The sequence below is a fragment of the Myotis nattereri genome, assembly GCF_964212035.1.
Source record: "Myotis nattereri genome assembly, chromosome: X".
Taxonomy (NCBI): domain Eukaryota; kingdom Metazoa; phylum Chordata; class Mammalia; order Chiroptera; family Vespertilionidae; genus Myotis; species Myotis nattereri.
In genome coordinates, this window is record NC_138078.1 from 43,684,907 (window position 1) to 43,703,027 (window position 18,121).

At 43.2% G+C, this 18,121-nt stretch overlaps 1 protein-coding gene and 1 pseudogene across 2 annotated transcripts in view; both read left to right on the forward strand.

The window, feature by feature from the left end:
• The window catches only part of ZDHHC15 (zDHHC palmitoyltransferase 15), a 404,696-nt gene that overhangs the window by 37,487 nt on the left and 349,088 nt on the right, over positions 1-18,121 (forward strand). The window lies entirely within an intron of this gene.
• Positions 916-2,077, forward strand: LOC308510779 (dual specificity protein phosphatase 5-like; annotated as a pseudogene). The gene has a single exon. The product of its transcript is annotated as a dual specificity protein phosphatase 5-like (transcript).

Genomic DNA, 18,121 nt, shown 5'->3' on the forward strand with positions numbered 1-18,121 from the left:
GCAATGAACACAGGGGTACACATATTCTTTTGAATCAATGTTTAGTGTTTCTTTGCATATATTCCAAGAAGTGGAATCACTGGGTATTAAAGTAGTTTCATTTTTAATTTTTTGAGGTAACTCTGTACTGCTTTCCACAGTGACTGCTCCAATCTGCATTCCCACTAACAGTGCATGAGGGTTCCCTTTTTCTACATCCTCACCAACATTTGCTGCTAGTTGATTTATTGATGATAGCAATTATGACAGATGTGAGGTGATATCTACCTGTGGTTTTAATTTGCATTTCTCTGATGATTAGTGATGATGACCATTCTTTCATATGTCTATTAGTCATCTGTATGTCCTCTTTGGAGAAATGTCTATTCAGGTGTTTTACCCATTTTCAATTGGATTTTTTTTGGTGTTGAGTTTTATAAGTTTCTTTTAAAATTTGGATATTAAGCCCTTATCAGATGTATTGGTTGTTTTCCCATTAGGTGGGTTGTCTTTTCATTTTGTTGATGCTTTCCTTTGCTTTGCAAAACCGTGTTGGTTTGATGTAGTCTCATTTGCTTATTTTTTCTTTTGTTTCTCTTGCCCAAATAGATATATCAGAAAAAAATATTGCTATGAGAAGTTTCCAAGATTTTACTGCTTATCTTTTCTTCTAGTATTTTTTATGGTTTTGACCCTAACACTTAAGTCTTTTGTGTGTTTTTTGCCTTAAAAATATCTATTTTACCCGGCTTCTGGGGCGGCGAGTGGCTGGGCCGGGCGCCGAGCGTGCGCGGCGGGGAAGAAGGGTTGAGCGACCGTTCTGGCTCCGGCTCGGTCGGTCGTCAGGCCGCAGCCCCACGGTCCGCCCTCCTGTATCTCGCCGGCAGGCACCCTGGCCGTGGTCACCTGCGCGGCGCGGGGATGCTGGGCGGCGACATGAAGGTCATGGCGCTCAACGGGCGCCAGCTGTACAAGATGTTCCGCAAGGAGGCGGCGGCGCCCTGCGTGGTGCTGGACTGCCGGCCGTACCTGGCCTTCGCAGCCTCCAGCGTGCGTGGCTCCCTCAACGTCAACCTCAACTCGGTGGTGCTTCGGCGGGCGCGCGGCGGCGCGGTGTCGGCGCGCTACGTGCTGCCCAACGAGGCGGCCCGCGCCCGGCTGCTGCAGGAGGGCGGCGGCGGCGTGGCAGCCGTGGTCGTGCTGGACCAGGGCAGCCGCCACTGGCAGAAGCTGCGCGAGAAGAGTGCCGGCGCGCGTTGTGCTCACCTCGCTGCTCGCTCGCCTGCCTGCCCGCCGGCCCGCGGGTCTACTTCCTCAAAGGGGGATATGAGACTTTCTACTCGGAATATCCTGATTGTTGCGTGGACGTAGAACCCACCTCCCAAGAGAAGGTTGAGACCGAGAGAGAGCCCTCATCAGCCAGTGTGGGAAACCAGTGCTCAGCATCAGCTACAGGCCAGCTCATGACCAGGGCGGTCCAGTTGAAATCCTTCCGTTCCTCTACCTTGGAAGTGCCTACCATGCATCCAAGTGCGAGTTCCTCGCCAACCTGCACATCACGGCCCTGCTGAATGTCTCCCGGCGGACCTCCAAGGCCTGCATGAGCCACCTACACTACAAATGGATCCCCGTGGAGGACAGCCACACGGCTGACATTAGCTCCCACTTTCAAGAAGCAATAGACTTCATTGACTGTGTCAGGGAAAAGGGAGGCAAGGTCCTGGTCCACTGTGAGGCTGGGATCTCCCCTTCACCCACCATCTGCATGGCTTACCTCATGAAGACCAGGCAGTTTCGCCTAAAGGATGCCTTCGATTACATCAAGCAGAGGAGGAGTGTGGTCTCGCCCAACTTTGGCTTCATGGGCCAGCTCCTGCAGTATGAATCTGAGATCCTGCCTTCCACGCCCACCCCCCAGGTTCCCTCTTGCCAAGGGGAGGCAGCCAGCTCTTCCTTCAGAGCCTATTTGCAGACACTGAGCCCTGATGTACAGGGTTCCTACTACACATTCCCTACCTCGGTGCTGGCGCCAGTGCCCACCCACTGGACGGTCTCAGAGCTCAGCAGGAGCGCCATGGCCACAGCCACATCCTGCTAAAACTGGATGGGAGAACCCGCCCAGCCCCAAGAACAACTGTGATTTTGTTTTTTAAACTGGTGGACATCTCATACCTGTGCAATACTGAAGACCCCCTCTGTTCCGCTGCTCCAGTGGGATAGTGAAGGGTCCCCAGGCTTGCAAACGAACTTCAGACTGACCTTGGGTAGGTTCTCGGGACCGAAGGAAGGCCAAGCGATTATGAGAGCACAGCTTGTGCTGACTACTGTACTTCCAGACCCCCCTGCCCTCTCAGGACTGCCTAGTCCTGGCACCTCAAAGTTCGCCTTTTCATTTCAAGCGTAAGGCAATAAACACCTGCAGCAACATGGGAGAAAGCAGCTGCTAGACCTGGAGAAAAGGCAGTCAAGAAGCCAATTCATTCTGAAGGAAGCACAATTTCCACCTTACTTTTTGAACTTTGGCAGTCTCCGTGTCTGTCTCTGTCGCTTCAGGGAATAAGCTAATCATCTAGTCAGGAAAGTAACCCTATAGGGTTTGTAGGGACCCCATATATATGCTGAGTTGAACCCTCATATCTTCTTGAGATTCCCTCTTGGGTCCCACAGAGGCAGTTTGTTGAAGTAGCGAGATGCAGACACTTCTGAGTTGCCTTTTCACTGTGGGTTCTTCCCTGACTTTGAACTTTGGCATGACTCTTACTCATACTTGAACCTTTCTTGTTACACCTCTACTCAAAGCAACTCTTGTGTCATTTTAAAGAGAGTTCCTTAGTCCATAGACCAAAAATCACCCATTTGAGGTGGTGGCGTGGGTGCCAGGAGAAAAGGGTACCTACTGTCTGGGTGAGTGTCATTGACACGGTCTTTTTCCCCAGCTTGCTGTCCTTATATGTGCTTGTCTCGTCTCTTGTGACACTTGTTTTTCCCTCCCCTACCCCTGGAGATTGTCTTCAAGATGTTGACTTCTAGGATTTGTAGATTTCATAGTGTGGTACTACTTTATATTTTGTCTAGGTTATTTCTCCAGGGGAAAAGGCAATAATTTCCTAAAATCCATACAAATGTGAAGAAAAGCAGTATGTAATTGGTCGTCATTTTTTAATAGTGTTAAATAAAAATAGTAAAAAGAAAAAAATCTATTTTAACAAATGAATGTTTCCCAAAGTGTGATGACACAGAATATTAGAAGAAATGATATTAAATAAGGATTTTAAATGTGAATTTGGGTTTTAAATCATAAAGAAAAATCATCAAATACCAGAAGTAGAAAATGTTTCTTATTAGAAGGGGATTTCATTCCATAATCCCATTTTATAAATTTAAATTTTAAATGTAAAGAGATCAAGTGATTTATCAGATCATGGAATTTTTTTACTAAAAGACACCTTAAACCTCATGTCGTCCAAATATTCAGGTGCCTTGGGCTACTCAGCTTATGTTTCTTTTTTTTTTATTGTTGACTCTATTACAGCTATCCCACATTCACCTCCACTTTGCCTCCCTCCACCCTGTCCCAGCCCCTCCTCGGCTTTCACCACACTATTGTCTGTGTCCATGGTCTATGCATATATTTTTTGGTTGATCTTGTGCAGTCCTCCCACTCTCCTCCCCTCTGAGATTTGCCAGTCTGTTCCATTTATGCATACCTCTAGTCCTATTTTGTTTGTCAGTTTATTTTTTTTTCTTTAGATTCCACACATCAGTGAGGTCAGGTGATATTCATCTTTCTCTAACTGGCTTATTTTCTTAGCATAATAACATCCAGGTACATCCATGCTGTTGCAACAGGCAAGAGTTCCTTCTTTTTTATAGCTGCATAGTATACCACAACTTTATCCACTTATCTAATGATAGGCATTTGGGAGCTCACTTGGTTAGAGCGTCCTCCCCATATGCAAAGGTTGTACCTTCGTTCCCTGGTCAGGGCACATAGAAGCAGCAACCAATGAATGCATAAATAAGTGGAAAAACAAATTGATGTTTCTCTCTCTCTTTCTCCCTTCCTCTCTAGCAGGCAATTTAAAAAAAGAAACATTAGTTTCTTAACATTGTAGGCTGACAATTTAGCTTCTAATATGAGGTTACGGAAAACTAGGTAAAAATGAGTGTCATTCTTTTTAAAATATATACTAGTATTTTTATTGATTTCAGAGAGAAGAGAGATAGAAGCATCAGTGATGAGAATCACTGATTGGCTGCCTCCTGAAGCCCCCCCACTGGAGATGGAGCTAGCAATCCAGGCATGTGCCTTGACCGGGAATCAAACCCCTGACTCCCTGATTCATAGGTCAATGCTCAATCACTGAGCAACAATGGACAACTATGTTAGATACTAAAGAAGGCTTCCCCACAATCCATATGCATCTGCTTTGACTGGTGGTTTCTATCAACCTACAAAGACTGTGACTTATTGGTGAGGGCAGCTGGACAACTCTGAGAGCAACTTAGAGAAATCCACTTGGGCACACTCTGTAGAGGAACTCCTCTGGAAATAGCACCCCAGATAAGTGCACAAAAACAAGACACCCTCGTGGACCTACTTCCTCCCGCTTTCAACAGCCCGCTGCCTGAAGTGTGTAGAATTTGACAGCAGTATCGAGAGCTGATGAGGAAGAGAAGATGGAAAGGAGTCTAGCAACTTAAAAGTCTCATAGCATTCTCTGTGAGGTGACTTTTTCTGTTGGTGGCACAATTTATTTAAGATTTAAAGAAGATACTAAGGCCTGTGATAGTATCATCATGTCATATCTGAGCTTATTGAAATGTTTCCTCCCTTTCCTTATTCTTTATATCACAGTTTGCTTTTTGTATTCTTAAGTTGACGTGTTTGTTTCCTATTAGTACTTGCAACACCATATGGCCACCATGAGTTCTATCAGAATGACTTCTAACAAGGAGGGGGAAGGCTTGTGTTCCCAACTTCCTATGAAATTTTGGCCTATTGACAAAACTACCCCCATAGTTTTAAAGAGTATCTAAGCTTTTATTAATTTTGGTAAGAGCATTGCTATATCTTTTTGATGTCACTTTTATTGCTAAGAGGTGCTAGGCATTTATTAGCCTGTCACCTAAAGATTTGTCTAAATCAAATCTACCCAAACATAATATAAATTAGAAACCTGTACTTGTATTTTCTTATTAAAAAAACCCCCACACACTTAATTTTTACTTTTGAACTGAGAGTCCTTTATAATGAGTACATAAAGTGAATGTTAAATAATCAGTGGAGTATGTTAAAATAAAAAAAAAAAGATAGGCATTTGGGCTGTTTCCAGATCTTGGCAATTGTAAATAACAATGCTATGAATATAGGGGTGCATATATTCCTTCTAATGGGTGTTTTGGGATTCTTAGGGTACATTCCCAGAAGTGGGATTACAAGGTCAAAAGGCAGTTACATTTTTAATTTTTTGAGGAAACTCCATACTGTTTTCCACAATGGCTGCACCAGTCTGCATTCTCACCAACAGTGCACTAGGGTTCTGTTTTCTCCACATCCTCACCAGCACTTGTTTGTTAACTTATTGATAGTTGGCATTCTAACCAATGTGAGGTGGTACCTCACTGTAGTTTTTATTTGCATCTCTCTGATGATGAGTGACCTTGAGCATCTTTTCCTATATCTATTGGCCATCTGAATGTCCTCTTTGGAGAAGTGTATATTCAGGTCTTTTGCCCATTTCTTATAGGATTGTTTATCTTCCTGGTGTTGAGTTGTATAAATTCTTTTTTTAAAAAATCTTTAATTTCTTTATTGGTTAAGGTATTACAAATGTGTCCTCATCCCCCCATTAACCCCCAACTTCCCCCCTCCCACTCATGCTCTCATCCCCCTGTTGTCCATGTCCATTGGTTTGGCTTATATGCATGCATACAAGTCCTTTAGTTGATCTCTTCCCCTTACCCCCACCCTCCCCTACTTTCCCTCTGGGGATTGATAGTCTGATCACTGTTTCTCTGTCTTTGGATCTGTCCCTGTTCATCAGTCTATGTTGTTCTCGATATTCCACAAATGACTGAGATCATGTGGTATTTATCTTTCTCTGACTGGCTTATTTCACTTAGCATAATGCTCTCCAGTTCGATCCATGCTGTTGCAAATGGCAAGAGTTCCTTCTTTTTTACCGCAGCGAGGTATTCCATTGTGAAGATGTACCACAGTTTTTTAATCCACTCACCTGCTGATGGGCACTTTGGCTGTTTCCAAATCCTAGCTATGGTGAATTGAGCTGCTATGAACATAGGGGTGCATATATCCTTTCAGATTGGTGTTTCTGGCTTCTTGGGATATATTCCTAGAAGTGGGATTACTGGGTCAAATGGGAGTTCCCTTTTTAGTTTTTTGAGGAAACTCCATACTGTTCTCCACAGTGGCTGCACCAGTCTGCATTCCCACCAGCAGTGCAGAAGGGTTCCTTTTTCTCCACATCCTCTCCAAAACTTGTTTGTTGATGATAGCCATTCTGGCGGGTGTGAGATGATACCGCATTGTCGTTTTGATTTGCACATCTCGTACAATCAATGACTTTGAGCATGTTTTCATATGTCTTTCTGACTTCTGTATGTCCTCTTTCGAAAAGTGTCTATCTAGGTCAATTGCCCATTATTTGATTGGATTGTTTATCTTCCTATTGTTAAGTTGCATGAGTTCCCTGTAAATGTTGGAGATTAAATTCTTATCGGTGATATCATTGGCAAATATGTTCTCCCATGCAGAGGGCCTTCTTGTTGGGCCCTTTCAAGACTGCTTTCGCTGTATCCAATAGGTGCTGGCTTGTTGTGTTTTCATTGTTTTTTGTTGCCATGATGTTTTTTTATTTCTTCTTTGATCTCTCTGGTAACCCAGTCATTGTTTAATATGCTATTTAGTCTCCATGTGTTTGATTTTTTTGGATTGTTTTTATTGTAGTTGATTTCCAGTTTTATGCCATTGTGATCTGAGAAGATGCTTGATATGATTTCTATCTTCTTGAATTTGAAGTGACTTTGCCTGTGACCCAATATATGGTCTATCTTTGAAAATGACCCATGTGCACTTGAGAAGAATGTATATTCTCTGGCTTTGGGGTGAAATGTTCTGAAGATGTCAATTAATTCCATCTGATCTACTGAGTCATTTAGGATTGATGTTTCTTTGCTGATTTTTTGTTTAGAGGATTTGTCCAATGGTGATAGTGGGATATTAAAGTCCCCTACTATGATTGTATTGCTGTCAATCTCTCCCTTGATCCCCTCCAGAAGTTTTCTTATGTATTTGGTTGCTCCTATATTGGGTGCATATATGTTTACCAGAGTTATTTCTTCTTGTTGGATTGCTCCCTTTAATATTAGAAAGTGGCCTTCCTTATCTGTTTTTATGTTCTTTACTTTGAGATCTAATTTGTCAGATATAAGTATTGCTACCCCAGCTTTTTTTTCATTTCCATTTGCCTGTAAAACCTTTTCCCATCCCTTCACCATCAGTCTTTGTGCACCTTTTTTTCTGAGGTGGGTTTCCTGTAGACAGCAGATATTTGGGTCATGTTTTCTTATCCACTCAGTTACCCTATGTCTTTTGATTGGGGCATTTAATCCATTTACATTTAAAATTATTATTGATAGATACTAGTTTGTCGCCATTTTTATTCTTTACCCCTGTGTTCCATTCTTCGTTTCTTATTTTTTCTTTTTTCTGCAGACCTTTTAGCATTTCTTGCATTGCTGGTTTGTTGGTAATAAATTCCCATAGTCCTTTTTTGTTGGTGAGGCTCCTGATTTCACCCTAAATTTTCATTGATAGCCTTGCTGGGTACATTATTCTTGGTTTCAGATCCTTCCTTTGCATGACTTTGTATATTTCATTCCATTCCCTTCTTCCCTGATGTGTTTCTGTTGAGAAATCAGTCGCTAGCCTGATGGGGGATCCTTTGGAGGTAATTTTTTTCTCTCTCTGGCCACTTTTAAGATTCTAGCTTTGTCATTAGTGTTTGCCAATTTAATTATAATGTGCCTTGGCATTGGTCTTTTGGGGTTCATTTTGTTTGGGACTCTGTGAACTTCTTGGATTTGTGTGAGTTTTTTCTTCCTTATATCAGGGAAATTTTCTGTCATTTTTTCAAACAGGTTTTCTATTCCTTGCTCAGTTTCCTCTCCTTCTGGCATCCCTATTATGCGGATGTTGTTTCATTTTGTGTTGTCCCAATGTTCTCTTAGGCTCTCCTTGTGCTTTTTAATTTTTTTTCCCTAGAAGCTGTTCTTCTTGGGTATTTTTTCCTACCTTGTCTTCTAGCTCACTGATGTGGTCCTCTGCTTCTTCTAGTCCACTGTTGATGCTTTCTATTGAGTTCTTTATAGCAGTGATGTCATTTTTCATTTCCTCTTGGATCTTACACATATTTTTGAATTTGTCTTCCATTCTTTTCATCCATCTTATGACCATTTCTCTGAATTCTTTTTCTGACAGGTTGCCTGCCTCCATTTCGTTTACTTCCTTTTCTGGTGATGGCTGTTTTTCTTTCATATGCAGGCTGTTTCTTTGTCTCCCCATGATCTCTCTTTTCCAGGTGTTTGGTTATGTATTGCTCTCTCTGCTGTGTTGATTTAAAGGCACAAAGTACAACACAACAAGGCACAAAGCAGAAGGCACTGAACACAAATGTGTTCATGATACTAATAACCCCAAATAAAGGTGACCACCAGATCAGAGAGAATTAGGGTATAAGGAAGAAAGAAGAGAAAAAGAAAAAAAGAGAAAAAAGGAGTGCAAAAATGAAATTTGGAAAAGGAAAAAAAGTATGAGAGAAAAGAAAGAGAATGAAATAGAAGAGGGGAAGAAACTATTTATATGGGGAGAAAACTCCAATAGAACAGCCACTAATCCCAACAAATTCCGGCAACAGAATGCAAACTACAAACAACAATTGATATCAAGCGAGGCGAGGGAAAACAGGAGCAAAAAAAAAAAAAAATCCGGAAAAGAAAAAAAAACACCAAAAACAAACAAACAGAAAAATAGAAAGAAAAGCAAAACAACCTCACAAACAAGCATTAAAAAACCCCAATATACTGAACAATCAAGGAAACAACAACCAAATGACAGAGTGAAAAAAAATTGGATAGTGAAGAAAGAGAAGAGAGAGGTGTATATGGATTTAGAGCAGGGGATTGGAAATTAGATATATATAAGTAGGGTGAAATTTTAACAGAGGGTAAACAGAAGGAATAGGGAAAATGTAAAGTAGGAATAGGGTAAGAGAAACAGGACAACAAAAGGGAAAAAGTGAGGAGGATAGTTTTGGTGTAAAGGTAAAGTTGAGGTAGAGTAAAATGATGCTAAAGGAAAGATGAAAATAGACTTTAGAACACTAATCCCAAAATAAGATAAAGAGAAAATATAATGACACTTTTAAAAAAGGTAAAATGGTAATAGTAATAATACTGGTTAAAAATAAAAATGTAGTAATTAAAAAGGTAAAATCAGGTGATAAAAAAATTAGTTTCTGAAGTAAAAGGTGAAAAAAATAAGATAAAAAAATAAAAATGTGCAGTAGTGAAGTCCTTCAGTTCCTCTACTCTTCTGTTTGACACGCCTTAGTCCTGTCAGGTATTCAGGAGAGTGTTGAAGTTCCCTGCGATACACTGTTCCTCCGTGTTGTAAACCATAGTTCTGATTTTAAAGCAGGCAGTATTTGTTTCCCAGACTGCCTTTATGTGTGTTTACAGAAGTGTCAGTTTGTGGTTCAGCCCCTGGGTGGTAGTGTTTCTGGATTGACCTCCGAGGCTATAAGTCCTCTCTAGCCAGTAGTTTGGGAGAGTCGACTGCCACAGAGCTGTTTCTTTGATTGTTACTCCCAGCTCTGATTCCCAGGTTCCACAAAAACAACTTTTCCCTGCAGTCTCTGCTAGTGACCCCAATTGGGCGATCCTATGTATTGGGTTTAATAATCAAACGCAAAGATTTAAAGGGGAGAGAGAGAAAAAAAAGGGCCTGAGGAGGTGCACGAGCTCTCGCAACCCTCCACCGTCCAGCTCTGTGCGCAGTCTCTTCCGCACATCCTCTCTCCCCTGGCACTAAGCAGTGGGTACACTGGCAAAATCCGAGGCTGCCTTTTTGCACCCAGTGCAGCTATGGGCTTATTTTTAGAGTTCCCTTCTGGCAGCAGTCCTGTGAGACCCCTTCCACACTCACGGATCACACTGGCTCCAAAGGCCGTGAACCTTGTGGGGTGCAGATTTCCCCATGCATGTTCCTCTCTCCAACCTGAATTGCAAGCCGCACCCTTATCAAGGCGAAATCTGACCTTTCCTTGAGGAGGAGCAGGGCTCCTCTGAGTCCATGTATTCGAGCTGCTTTAAATCCAGTGTTTCTGGGTCAGTAGCCGATTCCTGGGTGCCGTGGTTGCAGGGTCTCAGGATGTATATGCTTCTGAAAATAGCCACTCAAGATGGCGTGGACCAGGGTCTTTTTTTTTATTCCAGATGAATTTTTGGAGAGTTTGTTCTAGGTCTTTGAAGTGTGCCATTGGTAGTTTAATGGGGATTGTATTGAATCTATAGATTGGTTTTGATAGTATGGACATTTTAATGATGTTGATTCTACCAATCCATGAACACGGTATATTCTTCCATTTGTTTATATCTTCCTCTATCTCTTTTTTCAGCATCCTGTAATTTTCTGAGTACAGTTTCTTTACCTCCTTGGTTAAATTTATTTATAGGTATCTTATTATTATTTTTTTAATGGTAAATGGGATTGTGTTTTAGTTTCTCTTTCTGTGAGTTCATTATTGGCATACAAAAAAGCCATAGATTTCTGGTGCCGCAGACCAATTCCAGCATGTCATCATTTTAAGAGTTCCATCAAAAGGTTGATGAAACTTGGGGACTCAACAGGGTTGAGTCACACATGTAGTCACCTGTTGGGAATGGCTAAAGGCATTTCCCCAAACCTGCATAGATGTTGGGGACCATCATGCTGCTGGCAAAGTCTAAGCTGACCAGAGGACATGGCAAAGCCCTGGACTCTACCCTATGTCGATCCTGGAAGGTTTTAAGGTCAAAGCTCAGGAAAGGTTTAAGGCTTTATTAGAGTTTGCAGCAAAGTGGAACTAGACAAGGCTTGACCGAGGCACGACCTCTGTAGCTAAAAGTATCGTAGTAACTGTCAAACAATAGATGGATCTAGTCAAAGCTTGCTCAGTCTTGCCCAGCCTGTAATGATCTGTTACTTCCCTATGACAGGCCAAGCCCTAGCAGTGATCTATGAAGCATGACCAGTCACAGCTTAGCTATAAAACAGTGTGTGTAAAGAATAAAGTTGCTGGTGCCTTGTGCCAGTCCTCCCAACCCCGTCTCTTGGTCTTTCATCCCACTCCGCCTCTACCCGTCGGACCCTCTCCAAGGTGCGGGTCACCGCAGATTGGCGCCCAAACAGGGACCTGAAGGGGGGCTTCGTGAGGACCCCAGAGTTGCCGGCAAAGTCAGAAGTCTCAGTTTTAAGTGAGTTTTCCTGGGGGAATTTGATTCTTATTCATTGGGAGTAAAAATGGGGCAATCTGAGTCCAGAGAAAGGCAGCTTTATGCTCAGATGTTAAAATCTATGTTACTTAGTAGAGGAGTGAAAGTCTCAGCTGCTCAAGTAGAGAGGTTTTTAAAGTTTGTTCATGAGCAGTGTCCCTGGTTCCCTGAGGAGGGTACTGTCAGCCCAGAGACCTGGGAGCGAGTAGGGCAACGGCTTAAGGATTTTCATGCTGGAAATCCGACCCATACTCCGTTGGATGCATTTTCCATCTGGGGTTTGGTAAGGGACAGCTTGGGGTCTGTGCCTGAGTCCATGTGTCGTTCTCGGTCTCTGGACTCACTGACGGGGCCTTCTCACAGGAGACCTCAGCGGCCCAGGGAAGATAATGAGCAGTCCCCCACTCTTAAGGAAGATCATTTGTATGACTTCCCGGAGAAGGGTGATGAGGAAGAGACCTTCATGGCCTTAACAAAAGATGGTATTGAGAGGTGAGAACAGTGTTGGATGAGATTCAGAAAAAACTACGAAAGAGTAAAAGGAAGCATGAGGATGAAGGAGGGGGCCACCGGCTCCTCCTCAGCCTCCGCCACCCCCTCTTTTAGGGATGGCTCAGTCAGCTACTCGCTCTCTGTTGGAAGAGGCTCTATTCAGGGCCAGGGAGCGAGGAGATGAAGACATAGAGGGCATTAACTTAGCCTTCCCTGTCCAGGAGGTGCCTGATCCTAACAATCCAGGTCAAACAGTTCGTGAGCATGTTCCATTCCCCCTAAAAACTTTAAAAGACCTAAAAGTGGCATGTGCACAGTATGGAGCTACGGCTCCTTTTACTATTAGTATATTAGAAAGTTTAGTTGACCAAGCCACTACTCCTAATGACTGGAGAACATTAGCCAGAGCTTGTCTCTCTGGGGGAGATTATTTACTATGGAAATCAGAATTTCAAGAACATGCTCGAGAACAAGCTCGTAGAAACCATCTATCGGGCCAAAATCCACAGCAGAATTGGGGATTAGAAATGTTACTGGGAGAAGGTATTTTTGCAGGAACTGATGTGCAGATACGCTATCCAGCTGAGGTTTATATTCAAATAAATTCTTGTATTTTTAAGGCATGGAAAAAACTCCCTTCGGGGAAAAGGACAGAGGAACTCTCTAAGATTGTGCAGGGACCTGATGAGAGATATCAAGATTTTGTCTCTAGATTATTGCAAGCAGTGGGCAGAGTTGTCGCTGATGGAGAAGCAGGAACTCTACTAGTTAAGCAGCTTGCTTTTGAAAATGCTAATACAGCCTGTCAGACTATTCTTAGGCCTTATTACAGAAAGGGAACCCTCGAGGATTATATCCGCCTTTGTGCTGATGTTGGTTCTTCTTACTTACAAGGAGTTGCACTTGCGGCTGCTCTCAAGGAAACAACTATAGAAGGCATAGTCAGGCAAACTACTAACCAAGGGATGATCTGTTTTGGTTGTGGACAGAAGGGACATATGAAAAAGGATTGTCGGAAGAAGGGGCAGAGTAATAATAATGGAAATAACAAGAAACCCCCAGGGCTTTGCCCAAAATGCAAGCGGGGAAAACATTGGGCCAATGAATGTAGATCAAAAACTGATAAGAATGGAAATTCAATGCAGGGAAACTTCAAAAGGGGCCAAGCCCCGGCCCTGCAGACAATAGGGGCAGTTTCCATGCTGCAGCAAGGCCTACAGCCATTGACCGATCAGGAGATTATGCAGATGAATCAAAGGTCCGGGTCAAAGACCTACAAGGGGCCACTGAGGGAAGCGCAGGATTGGATTTAAGCTCTACTAAATTTCTAGTTCTCACCCCTGAACTCGCCCCGCAGGCTATTCCTACTGGTGTATTTGGCCCTCTACCAGAAGGGACTGTGGGAATTTTATTAGGGCGCAGTTCTTTAACCATGAAAGGTCTCCAAGTACTACCAGGAGTGATAGACAATGATTTTCAGGGAGAAATTAAAGTGATGTGTTCTGCACCAAAAAATATTATTACTATTCAGCCCAAAGATAGAATAGCTCAATTAGTCTTGCTGCCCTTGGTAAAAGTAGGTAGAGCATTACAACCAAAGAGAGGAACTGGAAGTTTCGGTTCTTCCGATGCCGCTTTCTGGGTACAGTCTATTTCTCATGATCGTCCCTTGAAAACCTTGACTCTGAATGGAAAAACTTTTCGAGGCATTCTAGACACAGGAGCAGATGTCTCAGTGATCAGCCTGGATTATTGGCCTAAGAATTGGCCAGTCACTGTAGCAGTCACAGAATTACAGGGTATAGGGCAAACAAATAGTCCTTTGAAAAGTACCTTGCCACTTAAATGGAAAGATGATGAAGGGCATTCAGGAGAGATTCAATCATATATTCTTCCAAAAATTCCTGCAAACCTTTGGGGTCGAGACATCCTACAACAGATGGGGGTAATGATGTTCACCCAAGATCAATTGCCTTTTTTGTAGGGGCTGCTCTCTTTCCTGCATCCAAGACAGCAGATCCAATAGAATGGTTAAATAATGATCCTGTCTGGATAGAGCAATGGCCCCTTACCAAGGAAAAGATACAGGCTGCAAATGAATTGGTGCAGGAACAACTCCAATTAGGTCATATCGAGCCTTCTAACAGCCCTTGGAATAGTCCAATTTTTGTTATAAAAAAGAAGTCAGGAAAATGGAGGTTATTACAAGATTTAAGAGGGGTTAATAAGACCATGCAGGTGATGGGTCCTTTACAGCCTGGATTGCCGTCGCCTGTGGCAATTCCTCGTGATTATTGCTTACTAATTATTGATCTCAAAGATTGTTTTTATACTAGTCCACTGGCTCCACAAGATTGTCAACGTTTTGCTTTCTCTATTCCATCTGTTAACTTGACAGAGCCTATGAAGAGATATCATTGGAAAGTCTTACCACAGGGCATGGCTAATAGTCCTACTTTGTGTCAAAAATTTGTAGCAGAAGGATTAGCTAAGACCAGAGAAAACTTCCCAGAAGCTTATATAATACATTACATGGATGACATTTTGCTTGCAGCCTCTAGTCCTGAGTTATTAGCTAAAGTATTCAAGCATGCTCAGCAAGGGCTTGAAAATCAAGGTCTTAAAATAGCAGAAGAAAAGGTTCAGTCTAAATCACCCTACCAGTATCTAGGACAAATAATTGATGGTCAGAAAATCAGAAGACAAAAAACTTCAATTAGGACAGAGCATTTACAGACTTTAAATGATTGGCAAAAACTCCTAGGAGATATTAACTGGATCCGACCTTCTTTAAGATTAACAACAGGAGAAATTAAACCCGTCTTTGAGATTCTGAAAGGGGATCCAGATCCAACTTCCCCTCGGGAATTAACTCCTGAAGCAAAGGCTGTTCTGCAACGAGTAGAGGACATGATTGCCACTCAATTTCTTGAAAAAATAGATTATAACAAGACTTGGAGTTATTTAATTCTCTCTACTCCCTTCTTACCAACAGGCCTTTTTTGGCAAGATAGTCCCCTTGAATGGCACCATTTACCTTCCACACGCAAACGGGTAGTTACTACCTATTATGAGGCTGTTGCCGCCCTGATACGTATGGGCAGGCAAAGGTCCAAGCAGCTCTTTGGAGTAGAGCCAGCACTTATAGTGCTGCCCTACAAGGCAGATCAGATTGCGTGGCTTTACCAAACATCAGAAGAATGGGGACTTTCCTTAGCAGAATTTTCGGGGCAATTAGGACATCATTATCCTGCTTCTAAGTTATTAGATTTTTGGACTAAGAATCCAATTGTTTTTGAGTCCATAGTCAAATCTTCCCCTATAAAAGGGGTTCCTACAGTCTTTACAGATGGATCCAATAATGGAAAAGCTGTCTATGTTCTAAATAACCAACCTATTGTCTTTCAGACCAATTTCAGATCGGCTAAACGAACTGAACTCGCGGCAGTTAATGCAGCTTTCCTTGCTTTGCCTAATACTGACTTTAATTTGTTTACTGACAGTCGCTACGTAGCTACAATAGTACCTCGCTTAGAAACAGCTGTCCTTCATGCAGGAGATCATTCAGAAGTAATAGAACTTTTGATATCTATCCAGGACTTAATTAGAAAAAGAAGATATCCTTGTTTTATAGGTCACATTAGAGCTCATTCTGGCCTTCCTGGTCCATTAGCTAAAGGTAATAATAAAGCTGATGAAGCTATCAGACAGGTATTAGGAGCTTTTGAGGAAGCACAAGCTTCCCACAGATATTTCCACCAAAATAGTCTAGCATTAAGAAAACAATTTGGTCTCAAGAGAGAGCAAGCCAGACAGATAGTCAGACAGTGTGCCACCTGTGGGGACATTAACCATGTCCCACGGTCTGAAGGGGTCAACCCACGAGGGTTGCAACCTGGGCACATGTGGCAGATGGACGTCACCCATTATCAGCCATTTGGATCCTTGCAGTATATTCATGTTATTGTAGATTTATATTCAGGATTTCTTTTCGCAAGGTTACAGACGGGGGAAGCGACCAAGCATGTTGTTACTGTCTGTCTGGCTGCTTTTGTAGTTTTAGGTGTACCCAAGATTTTAAAAACAGATAATGGACCAGCTTACACCAGTAAAGGATTTCAACAATTCTGTTTACAGTACAAGATCACCCATTTAACAGGAATTCCTTACAACCCCCAAGGTCAGGGAATAGTAGAAAGAGCACATAGGACTTTGAAAGCTCAATTTGAAATAACAAAAAAGGGGGAGCCAGGGGGTTTCCTGTTAACTCCCCATAACATCCTGTCACACTCTCTCTTTACACTTAATTTTTTAAATTTGGACAAGCAGCATAGATCAGCAGCTGAGCGTCACTGGGGCAGTGGCAAGACTCCGCCCGGGGGCCTGGTAAGGTGGAAAGACCCGGCTACCCTGAACTGGAGGGGACCTGATCCGGTTTTGATTTGGGCCCGAGGGAGTGTTTGTGTTTTTCCTAGGGATGAATCCGCCCCACGCTGGCTTCCCGCCCGGCTTGTCCGACAGGTGGACACTGAGTCCACCATCCTCACATCCGAGGATGGCAACACCCCCGGACGACGAGGTGAAGTCACTTGCCGGGGGACTCAGGAATCTCAGCCTACACCGTCATCGTATGAGGCGCCACCGCCCTACGACCCCGGGAACTCACCGCGCCGCCCTGATGACATGGGGGCAGGTGAAGAGATTGACCACGGAAGCTCTCCAGATGGTGGACGACAAGGGGCTGACGAGGACCCCTGATCATGTGTTTCTAGCCATCATTGCTCTGCTTACTGTGCAGGTATTGCCAGTAGCAGGGTAGACCTATTGGGCTTATGTCCCAGATCCCCCCTTTCTAAGACCTGTTACATGGGAGGATCCTCCTGTTCATGTCTTTCTCAATGACACGGAGATTCTTGGACCACCAGAGAATACATTTATTACTTCTCAGGTGGCTCATTCTTACACCTATCATGGACGGTCTTTAGGACCACCCCTATGCTTTTCTAAGCAACAACATACTTGGAGCTATTGCATCCGCATTGCTTTTGGTTCTCTCTTTACTGAGGGTCTCGCTCCTACTGATCTCGAGGAGGAGTATAGTCAATGGCTGGCTAAGCAGTATGTACTCGATTTAATGGGGCCAGCTGATTTTGAGGCTCATGCTTATGAGCATCCTCATCCTCCTCCTATACCTGCTTGCGCCTCTATGTGCATAGATAAGAGGCCAATTCTTAACTATCCCCAGTGGCTTCGCTGTAGGCATGAGCTTCCAGTTACTCATACTCTAGCCAGAACTACCTATAACATCTATGATTGGGGGGTAGTTAATCCCTCTGGAGAGTCTGAGATCCAGAGGATGCATTTCCCAGGAGGCTGGGTACCTCATATGCTCTCTTCAGAGCTTGGGGGATTTCAGCCTACCCTGTGGAGGCTAATGGCTGCCACCTCCGATATTCGTTATCAGCACGGTAGTTCTACTAAGGAGTTTAAGGTGACTGCTTGTGTTCCTCCTCCTTACCTTTTGCTTATTGGTATTATTCATATTAACCCATTGGGGTCTGTTGTGCATGGGGATCAAGGGTTTGAGATCACCTGTTCGGGTTGTAACCTTACTAACTGTATCTCCACTGAGGTGGGATTATTTGATGTTATGCTCTTGCACCAACCTGCCTTTGTAATGATACCTGTGAATGTGACTGGGAAGTGGTATCAGCATACAGGGCTGGAAGTTTTGAAGCAGTTGCATGGACTTTTAGACAGGCCTAAGAGATTCATTGGTATGTTAATTGCGGGGATAGTTGCTTTGGTGACAATAGTGGCCACGGCCACCACTGCAGCTATTGCCCTAACGCAGGAAGTCCATACAGCTCAGTATGTGGATCAATTGGCTAAAAATATTAGCGTTGCGCTGGGAGCACAGGAGAAAATTGATAGGAAGCTTGAGCAGCGTCTTGATGTCCTAGAACAGACCATTCTCCTTCTGGGAGATCAGTTAGAAGCCCTGAAAATCAGGTCTAGCCTCTCGTGTCATGCAGAGTTTGACAACATTTGTGTGACTCCCAAGCGTTATAATATATCAGCTTGGTCTTGGGAA